The sequence below is a fragment of the Chenopodium album genome, chromosome 6 (genome assembly GCF_948465745.1).
Source record: "Chenopodium album chromosome 6, dcCheAlbu1.1, whole genome shotgun sequence".
Lineage (NCBI taxonomy): Eukaryota > Viridiplantae > Streptophyta > Magnoliopsida > Caryophyllales > Amaranthaceae > Chenopodium > Chenopodium album.
The window spans coordinates 71,214,415-71,225,697 of record NC_137839.1 but is presented as its reverse complement, the minus strand read 5'-3'; positions in this window follow the sequence as shown (position 1 = coordinate 71,225,697).

Genomic DNA, 11,283 nt, shown 5'->3' with positions numbered 1-11,283 from the left:
AAGACACAACCGGACACTGCGCCGGTACAACACCGAGCCGGCTCTTCTAGGCCGGAAATGCCCTCTCCCGGTGCTATCTACTAAGGTCCGGGAGCAAATAATAGAGCTGGGATTTTTTGAGACAACAACTGAACCCATGGGGGATGGGACTCACATCATAGTTCCCAAGAACTGGATCCCCCATCCGGACTTCTTCAAGGACGAGTGCTTCTTGTCCGCTTGCGGGCTGACTACAATGTTTCCCAGGGGTAGAATACTTCTCATCCGGAATGATTGTTATTTCATTTTTATTGCAAACTTGTCATAATTTTTCTAACCATAAATTCTTGTTCTTGCAGACGACGCCCTGAGAATGGTAGACCCCGCGAAGACACCGGCTAAGTCTGCGGTGTTGCTGCGCATAGAGGCGACACTTGCCAAGAAGGCAGCCGTCGAGGCAAAGGACTCCAAGAAAGGCGGGGTAAGACCACCTGACTTTATGTGTTTGCATATTTTCTTTTTTTTTTCTTTTTTTTTTTTTACAATTTTGCCGGTTGGGTATACTTACCCTTTGCTTATTTCTCAGGAGTCCGTCAAGAAGATTCCACGATCTTTCTCCAAGCTACTCAAAAGGCAAGGAGACGATCTAGAGAAAACTCCGGTTGCGAAAGCCGCCAGGAAGGACCCTCCTCCTCCCCAGAAACAATCATCTGCCCAATCCGGTCGTCCAACGACCGGGGGAAAATCGCCTGCTGCGATGAAAAAACTGAGCGAAAGCTCGGAACGCTCGCAGCAGAAAGCGCCGGATGTCTCAACGTCATCGAAGGGTGGCGAGCCACCTAATGTTGCAGGCGGTATGGCAACGCCTGGGGAGGAGCAGAAGCCGGAGACCCATCCGGAAGCCCAAGGTAAGGGACGGATTGAAATACCTTGGCCACTTGATTTTATGAGAATCAAGACCAAGGTTGATCCCTCTAAGGGGTCGGTCAGCAGCCGGCAACGGATGAATGCCGACTACGCTGCCTCTATCTCACAGTGTACTACTTTTGATGCAGATCTGACTTCTGACGAGCCGGATCTTACGGGCTTTGCAAAACGGATGGTGAGGACCCTCACCCGGTCTGAGAAGAACTCCATACCTGATCTGCAGGTCGTGGACTTCGACCGGATAATGGGCCAACTGGCTGAGGTAATGAATCCCACAACTTTGATATCTTTTATCTTTAATTCTACTAAGTGACTCATAATCCGGTTGCTCTTGTCTCAGGTGATGGTGAGGGTGGACGGCCTCCGGGGCCCTTTCAGGCGAAAACAGGAAGAGGTAAATGACGCCAAACGGAGGGCCCTTGAAAACCTCAACTCTGCTGAATATACTGATTATATGTGTAATTTAAAGATTAAAGCAGTAGATTTGAAACAGGAGGAGCTGATCCGGAGTTTGACGGCTGCAAACGATGAAGCTAACAGCCGGGCTGATGACCTTGATAAGCAACTGAAGGATGCCAAATCAGATCTCAAGGCATTAGAGGATGCTGACAAGGAAAATGCCCAACTCCGAGCAGACGTTAATCGCCTGGGAGTTGAGCTTGTCAATCTGCGAAACAAGCAGTCGGACGAGCTTGCCCAGGAACAAAAACGGCTGACAGAGGAGAATGAGCGTGACAACTTGGCCCGGCTGAAGATCACCTGGAGCCTTCTTTACCCAGAAATAGACTTTGAGGTCTATAAGCTGAGGTATGATTACGCCACTGAGGTGTATGATGCCCAGCTACTGGGTGATGCTCCCCCGCCTCGCTTCAAGGATTGGGCTGCTGAGCAGGGATATGATGTCTCTGATACCGAGGAGCCGGCGGATGAGCGTAACGAGGGCCAAACCAGCCAAACTCATCCGGAGCTGCAGCAACCACCTCAGCCTTAGGCGGGCCTCCCCACTTTCTGCGGCAGTATGCCATTCTTGTTTCTATACCGGCTTGTATGCCGTGTTTTGTTGTACTTTTACCAACCATGGGGTTGGGTTAACAATTTATTTTTTGTTTCTTCACCGGATGTAGCTCCGGTTAACACAACTTATGGCCTTTGAGCCATTTTTAATATTTAATGAAGTATTCCGACTCAGTCGGTTGTTTATACCTGTTTGTGTTTGAGTTTTTCAATTTGAATTTTGCGTATGTTTGCAATTCTTTAATATTTTGCCTAACTTAAAAAAGCATGCGGCAGTTTGCAATCTGGGTGCTCTTGCCCCTGGGCGGCTGTGTGGTTGGTTTTATTCCAAATTGATTGATTGGCTTGAAAAAACTTGATACTAGGAGAAGTATGGGGTGTTTTTGGGCCAATCAATCACAATGGTGATGGCCCCAAACCAAGTGCACAGCCGGCCATTAGAGCGGGTGCTTTGAGCTTCTTACCCAGGCGGTTATATTCCGTCTGGGGTTAACACGTAGCCATTACACATAATCTCTTGCCCCAATAGGGGTAGTGAGTGCAACTTTGGAATAAATAACCTAAGTAAGAACTTCAGCCGATGACCGACTGATGCCTCGGGGCATCCGGTATTCGGTAACTTAATCATTCCTTAGATTATTCCGGTTAGACGGCTATGAGCTGACCAATTTGGTCGTTCAATTTTCACCATCTGTGTTGGTACATAGAACCGACGAATAGTCTGTTCTCTGCGACGATTGCACCCGGAGGGGTGTCGCCGGACGCCTTTATCCATGTTGGGACAGACGGTTTTGTAAAATAAGCAACCATCCGGCCATATTGTCCTTTGGTCTTGTTTGAGACCGGTTGTATAGCCACTAAGCGTTTTTGTGCCTAGTTTTTACGCGAACTTAGTTGGTTGAACAAATAATCCGTCTGAGTATTACCCAGACGGACAAGCAATTGATAATTTACACCAAGTATCGAACGTAATTAAATAAACAAAGAGTCCGTCTGAGCTTTACCCAGGACTAGCAATTACTAGATTACACTAAGTATCAAACTTAGTTATTCATACAAAGAGTCTGTCTTAGTTTTACCCAGGCGGACAAGCAGTTATAATATTCAACTAAACTAAGTATCAAACTTAGTAAGTTAGACACAGGGTCTGTCTGGGTATTGCCCAGGCGGACGAACAATAAAAATGGCAAAATAATTCTGCAAACAAAGCCTGAATTTTCATTAATTGACTTACTGTTTACAAAAAATATACATTCTCAGAAGTAGTACTTTTTTAGATTGTCTACATTCCAAGTTCTAGGCAGGCGGTGACCGTCTGGAGTTTCCAGACGGTAAGTGCCGTTCCTGACTTCTTCATAGATCCGGTAGGGGCCTTCCCAATTAGGGGTTAGCTTCCCAGCCTCATTGGCCCTACCGGTTGCCTCCCTTTTTTCGTAACACAAAGTCATCCACCTTCAGAGGACGCTTGTGCACTTTCTTGTTATAAGCTCTGGTCATTCTCAGACGGTATATCTCATGGCGCAGGGCAGCGTTGCCCCTGCGTTCCGGGAGGGAGTCCAATGCCAGCCGCATGGCCTCCCAATTTGCCTCTTCATCATAGAGCATAACTCTGAGAGTCGGCTTGTAGTGCTCAATGGGCAAGACGGCTTCAACACCGTATACCATAAGAAATGGGGTTTCTCCGGTTGCCCCTTTAGCAATAGTCCAGATGGCCCACAGGACATGAATTAATTCTTCTGCCCATAAACCACCAGCTCTTTCAATTTTCTTTTTTATGCCGTCTGAGATGAGTTTGTTGAAGGCTTCAACCTAGTCGTTTGCTTGGGGTCGGCCGACTGATGCAAAACAGTGTGAGATACCCTGATCTCCCAACCAAGTCTTGAGCTGGGGGGTCTCAAACTGAGGGCCATTATCAAACACCATAGACATAGGTACCCCAAACCGGGTGATGATGTTCTTCCAGATGAAAGAGATGACATCCTTTGTCTTGATGTTCTTAACCGGTTCAGCTTCTACCCATTTGGTGAAATAATCCACAGCCACCAAAACGTAGCGCTTTCCGCCTGGAGCAGGCGTATAAGGACCTAAGATATCCATGCCCCATTTAGCGAATGGGACTGGGCTGTGGATTGCCGTTAGATCAGTAGCCGGGCGGCGAATTAGTGGGCCAAACCTTTGGCATTTATCGCATCTTTTGACTAACTCTTTGGCGTCTGCTTCAAGAGTAGGCCAGAAGTAATGCCGCCTGGCTCTGACGGCTAGGGACCTGCCGCCTATATGAGAGGCGCAGTACCCAGCATGCAATTCTTCGGGAACTTCTTTCCCCTGTTCTGGGGTAACACACTTCAATAGAGGTTTGAGGAAACCCGCCTTGAAGAGTTCTCCGTTTCTCAACTCGAAGTTTGCTGCTCGCTTTTTCATGACGGCTGCCTCCTATGGTGAATCAGGAAGTTTGCCGTCTGCTAAATATGCCCGGATGCCATCCATCTAGGTAGAACTTTGGTCTAAGATTCCAATGGGCTCTTCGTGTATGCTTCTCTTTTCAAGAACTTCCAAAAAGACCGACCAGCCCCTCTGAATTCAAATGGGTTCAGATCACAGCAGGCGGATGAAGCCAATTTGGACAACGCATCCGCCTGGTTGTTATCTGACCTAGGTACTTGATTCAAACGGAATTCCTCAAGTGCCCCAACCTCTTCTTTGACTACCTGAAGATGGATGAGTTGCCTCATATGTTCCCTCATACTAGCTGACGACCAATTGAGAATCAGAATAGGCGTCAATTTTAGTTGCCCCTGCTGCCTTACACATGCGGATTCCGGCTAGCAGTGCTTCATACTCCGCCTCGTTGTTTGAGGCTTGAAACTTAAACCGCAGTGCATATTCAAATTTGTCCCCCTCAGGGGACTCATATATAATTCCTGCACCGCAGCCGTTCTTCGTTGAGCTCCCGTCTACATACACTTTCCAAACCTGGTCAATGTTATCCGGTAGCACCGGTCGTGTCATTTCAACAATGAAGTCGGCAAACGCATGACCTTTCACTGCCTTTCTAGGTTCAAAAGTGATTTCAAGACTTTTCATTTCAATAGTTCATTTCAACATTCTGCCGGATGACTCCAAAGTAGACATTGGCCGCTTGAGGGGCTGGTCGGTGTAGATTACCACCGGATGAGCCAGAAAATACGGTTTCAATTTCTTGAAAGCCATATACAGGGCAAGGCCAAATTTTTCTACCATGGGGTACCGGAGCTCAGCATTTTTTAGTACATGGCTAATGAAATAGACCGGAAGCTGAACACCGTCTCTCTCAGCAAGGAGAACGGCACTGAGGGCATGATCTGAGACTGCTAGTTACATATATAACACCTCTCTAGGCAGTGGACTAACAAGCCTTGGCAAAGAGTGCAAGTGTTCTTTCAGCCGTTGAAAGGCCGCCTCGGCATCATCCCCCCATTCAAATCTGGTCTTCTTCCTGATTGCTTGGAAGAAGTAAAGGCATTTGTCACCTGACCGGCTGAGGAATCTCCCCAAGGCGGCCAGACAACCGGTTAGTCTCTGCGCTTCCTTGACAGTGCGGGGTGACTTCATGTCAGTCACCGCCTGTATCTTCTCAGGGTTAGCCTCTATCCCCCTTTGATCAATCAGGAATCCGAGAAACTTCCCAGACTTAACACCAAAGATGCATTTCTTAGGATTTAACATAACCTTATGCCGCCTGAGTGTGGTGAAGGTTTCTCGGAGATCAGCAAGGTGATCCGCCTGCTGTTTGGATTTGACTATCATGTCATCAATGTATGCCTCTACATTCCTCCCAATTTGATTAATAAAGACCGTATTAATCATCTGTTGGAACGTAGCCGGCGCATTTTTCAAGCCAAACGGCATCACCGTGTAACAGAATAACCCCTGATCAGTGACGAAGACCGTCTTTTCTTGATCTTTCTTCCATAGGGGTATCTGATGGAAGCCGGAGTAGGCATCCATAAAACTCATCAAGGCATGACCGGCTGTTGAATCGACCAGACTGTCGATCTTAGGAAGCGGATAACTGTCCTTGGGACATGCCTTGTTGAGATCTGTGTAATCTACACACATACGCCAGGTACCATTCGACTTCTTTACGAGCACAACATTCGCCACCCAGTCGGGGAAATTACATGGCTGAATGAACCCAGCATCTGTAGACACCCATTTGTTTCTCCCCAAAACCAAACCCAGTGATGAGTGCCTTTCACGTCAAATCATAATCGAATGAAACGAAAGTGTGGAAAGGTCTAGTGTTGCGGAAAGTTTTATTTCTTTTCTCTTCTCTCTGTTTTTAAAAACTTTATTTTAAGAAAACAGCCAATCCAGTTTGGTTGGTCCATGATATGGGTCCAATAGTGGTGTAGTTGGATGGGGTTTGCAAGGACCTTTCTAACGGTATATTATAAGCCCAATTCCGATGAATATTGAGGAAGTTATGGCCAATTTACTAAACTGGGCCTGGTTTAAGCTTTATGTACGGCCCAATGATCTAGGGGAGGGCCTAATATGATTTATCATTCCTAATGCAATTAGGAATGGTTTTAGTCTTCTAGAACATTCTAGAAGGTTCTTATCATTCTTAATTCAATTAGGACTCTTCAGAGTTTTAATTAGATCAAATAACATTTTCGACTGAAATTATATTATTTTATCTTCCAGTATGGGAAATTTATCAGATTTTCGAAAACGCGTTGAATTCCGAATTGGCGTCCAACCCCAGGCCTTGGCGCCTAGAACCGGGATTGGCGCCAGACGCCAGCATTGGCGCCTGGCGCTAGCCACTGGTCCTGGCGCCAATGAGCCAGGGCTGGCGCCAATGTGTTTTTGTGGTCTTCAGACTCTGTTTTGATAAATTATCTTTTTTGGATGATTTTCTCTATAAATATCGTATCAAAAACTCCGTTTTCATCATCAATTACCATTCATTAATTCTCTTCATCTACAAACAATTCGTCTCTTTTCATCAATTTTCAATAACATTAATTCTTTAGTATTCTTTTCTAAACTTTGTTTTCAACATACAAAATTCCGCATTCACAAGATCTTGATACACCTAGCCATATTCGAAGTTGCCTTCGCCCTAGACGTGAAAGGTTTTAATTTCTGAGGGTTTGGTCCCAAATCTCTCTTTCAATTATTTAATTTAATTGTTTTGATTATTATTTTCCTTGAAGTTACTAACGTGCGTATTTTGTTATTAGAAAGATGTACGAGACATCCAAGTAAGTGCTTTAATTGATTAATTGATTTATGATGTAGAAATTATGCTTAGATTGTTATTTTGATTCCTAGCATCATGTCTAGGGTATCTTTAATATTAAGTATGATTAAAAGTACGATGCTTCCTATGTTCTTCCTAATATTTATGATTGTTAGTATCATGTTAGGGCTAAAGATTTGATTTTTATTGCTTAGTGACATGCTAGGGTTTGTTATTAATCTTGTTAGTATCATGCCTAGGATCTTGCTATTTTTATTATGCTTTAATATTAACATGAACATGATTATGATTATAATTGTTATTATTATTATTATTATTATTATTATTATTATTATAATAATAATTATTATTCATGATGTTATTTATTTATTATGTTGCTTGATGATTTATTTATTTATTGCTTGATCACCTTTTATGCATGTTAAAGGGAATTGGTATTTGCAATCACGCTTAATAAGATAATTAATAATCTTGTTAGGTTAATTGTGATTATAATTCAAGTGATCGCCAATAATAGTTTATTTGTGCATTAATATTCAACCAACATAGATAAACAGGTTTAGGGTTAATCCTATTGATTGTATGTTAGTCAGAAAGCGCACATGAATACGAGCAGAATAAAGTAGAGGCCTATTATTAGGGCAGGTTCAATCTCTTTTAGGTTGGATTTGTACCATCATCCCCGAACCCTATTTTGGTTCATGACCTTATGGAGTTGACGATCTCTTGGATCGTTAAGGGGTGTAACCTTCACCTCGTGATGGTTTACAAGTTCCTTAAAAACTTGTTGGCGACTCTTTTGCTCTATCTTCTTCCCTTTTGGACGCCACCGTACTTTAGTGTATGATCACAGTGGGGTTCAAGCTAATGGGATTTTTAAGGCTTGAAATTATTCCCTACAGCATCCAACAACTTTTTAACTTCGGAAACTGCCGCCTAACTTCTTTCCTTGCCGTGATTTCTTTTCTTCTGCCGGATGGGCTTCTTTTTAGGATCCACGGCGAGTTTGTGGACAGCAAGATCCGGGCTGACGCCTGACATCTCTTCCACTTTTAAGGCAAAAATGTCTTTGAATTATTTCAGCAGGAGGTGCAAGTTTGCACCCAACTTAGCAAAAGCAACCATCCCAACCTTCACAGTACGCTCCGGACGGCTGTCGTCCAGAGGTATTTCAATATGCTCACCAGCCGGTTGGGACGGAGCTCATCTGACCGTTCACCGGTCAGTGATTGATATTTTTTCTCTTTCTTCACCTCCACCAGCATAGGTGCCTTTCTTTTCTTCCCGGCTGCTGGTGGGGCTGGTACTGGATCGACATCCTTGACATTGTTAAGGTCTATTGGTTCCTGGCCGCCTGGGGCTACGGTATCTTTGACGGCTGAGAGGTAGCACTCCCGAGCCGTCTTCTGATCCCCATTCAAGGAACCAACAGAGCCGTCATCCCTCTCATACTTGATGAGCATGAGGGAAGGGATGATTACAGCCTTAGATTCATTGAGAGTTGGCCTGCCCAAAATAATGTTGTAGGCGGTCAGCTCCTCAACAACCAAACACTTGACGACCAGGTGTCGTCCTTTTCCTTTCTCACCCAGCCGGATTGGTAGATCAACCCTTCCGACTTGGTAAACCATTCCACCCCCAAAGCCAACTAAGGGATGGGTAACCGGATGCAAGCTGCTGTCATTATATTTCAGCTTCTGCAGGCACCGGAGGCTGATGATGTCTGATGAGCTGCCGGTATCAATAAGGATCCGTCCAACCAGCTGGTTGGCAACCTTACATTCAATGACAACCGGGTCATCATGTGGACGGCGAACACTGCCCCTATCCTTCTCAGTGATCAGAACGTCTGGGAAGGAGGAGCTTGTAGACGCTTGCCCATCATCATCTTTGTCCATCTTTCGAAGATGGCTCTTGGTGCCCCGGGTGGTAGGGCCACCACATGAGAACCCGTCTGCTATGGTGTAGACCGGCTCCTTGTCGGTATCCAAACTACTAGCAAGCTAAGGGGTAGTCTTAGAGGACTGACCCTTATTCTTCTTCTTTGCCTCGGCTGGGGACTTAGAAATGTAGGACTTCAACATTCCCTTGTCAGCCAGACGGTCCAACGCCCGTTGAAGGCTGAAGCAGTCGTTTGTGTTATGGCCAACTTCCTCATGGTATTGGCAAAATTTATTTTTGTTCCTTGATTGAATGGAACTTTTCATTGGATTCGGCTTCTCTAGGGACAGCCGGTCCTTAATCTCCATGAGGATGGAGTTGCAGTCCTTGTTAAACTCGTACTTAGGGACGTACGGTTTAAATTCTTTCTTCTTCTTCTGGGACGGCTGGTCAGAATCACTAACCGCCCAGATTTCTTTTCTCTTTTTGCTCTCTTCTTTCTTTTTGGCCGGCTGAGTAGGCCGGCTGTCTTTCTGTTTGTCGGACTTCTTAGAGTCCGACTGGCTACCAGGCGAGCAGAGGTCGGTAGCTTGAATGTAGCTTTCCGCCTCCCTCAGGGCCGCCTGTAAGGTGAAATCCCCTTTTCTGACTAGGTCTAACTTAAAGGTCGACCCGTCTCTCAGACCCTTGAAAAAGTCTGTAAAAGCTACCTCATCAGACAATCCTTGAATCTGAATTCTGATCAGATTGAACCGCCTGACATATGAGCGCAACCCTTCTCTCTCTCCCTAGTTAACAGTGTTCAAGTCAAGGCTTGTTTTCTTAGCAGGGATGTTCATTGAGAAGTTGGAAGCAAACAGGAAGGCGAGCTTCCTGAAATTGTCAATGGACCCGCCTGGCAAGTTGCCAAACCATTGTTGGGCAATGCCCCTCAATGTAGCCGGGAAGCATCGACACCAAGTGGCATCATCCAACCCCTGTAAGTACATGAGGTTGGTGTATGCCATAAGGTGATCTTCCGGGTTGGTAGTACCATCATAGGTACCCACCAACACATTCTTAACCTTGGCCGGTTGTGCCGCCTCGGTTATCTCCCAGGTGAACGCAGAAGGTTGTTCACCCAGGCGTAGCAGACGAAGCTGCCAGTCCAGTGGCTGGACATTTTGATATGCCGCCTGACCTCCGAAGAGAGCCGACTGCATGAAGTGAGGGGGATACTGACCGTAAACCTGAGTAGGCACATACGGTACAGCTCCAATCATCTGAGGGCCAGAATGAACGATAATACCACCTGTCTGGCTCTCATGCAGGGAGAGTGCATTCCCTGCAGAAGTGTTGTTGAAGCTGTCTGGAAAGTTCGACGTTGAAGCCGACTCAGACAGCTGTTGGTTTCTCTTCCGGTTGATAATCTCCCAGGCATTAAGAGTTGTACTTCCCACCGGCTGCTGAGTCCGGCGGGTGTTGTTGGTGTTCCTCTTAGGAAGAAGAATTTTTGACCAATCAATGGTCCCGGCTGCCTTCTCCTTTGGATGAGGAGTGGGCTGCCGTTCTTTGACTGACTTCCCCTTTTCCAGAGGAGTATTCTTGGCCGACTGACCTTTACTTGGGCTTGCCCGGCTCTGGGTGATAAGCTCTTTAATTTCACCCTTGAAACTTGTCATGAATCTCATGAGTTCGTCTCGAGTGACAGGGGCTGATCCAGCGGCCGTATGGGTTTCCCCTTCCGGCTGCCCAGGGGGTCGGCTTGTACCCGCCTGGGAGGCACCCCGCTCCAGAGTGTCTCTGGGTCGGATGCGCTTTGTTCTGAGAGAGCCGTCATCGGCTGTAAAGGTTTCGACCTGAGGATCTTCATCCGCATGGTCTGTAAAGACTTCTGGGTCATCGCCTAGACGGTTAGGGGGTGGTACAGACTCTTGAACCATCTTCGAGGTACTCTCCCCACAGACGGCGCCAAATGTTTTGGGTGTTTTTGTCCCTTGGGAGAGTTACGTCACGAAGTCTGATCCGGCTGAGTTGTACCTGCAAAATAACGGAGACTCCGGGTGGTTGGAGCTCCGCCTTCGACGATCAAGTTAGTTACTTGAAAGGGAATAAAGAGTACGAAAATTTAGGTGGGGATCTGCTTGGATTCCAAGCTCAGGTCTTTCTCTGATGTGAGAGAATGTAGGTGTAATAAGTGATTGAATCTGTCCCCAAAGTGGGGAAATATCTCCCTATTTATAGGGTCCTTG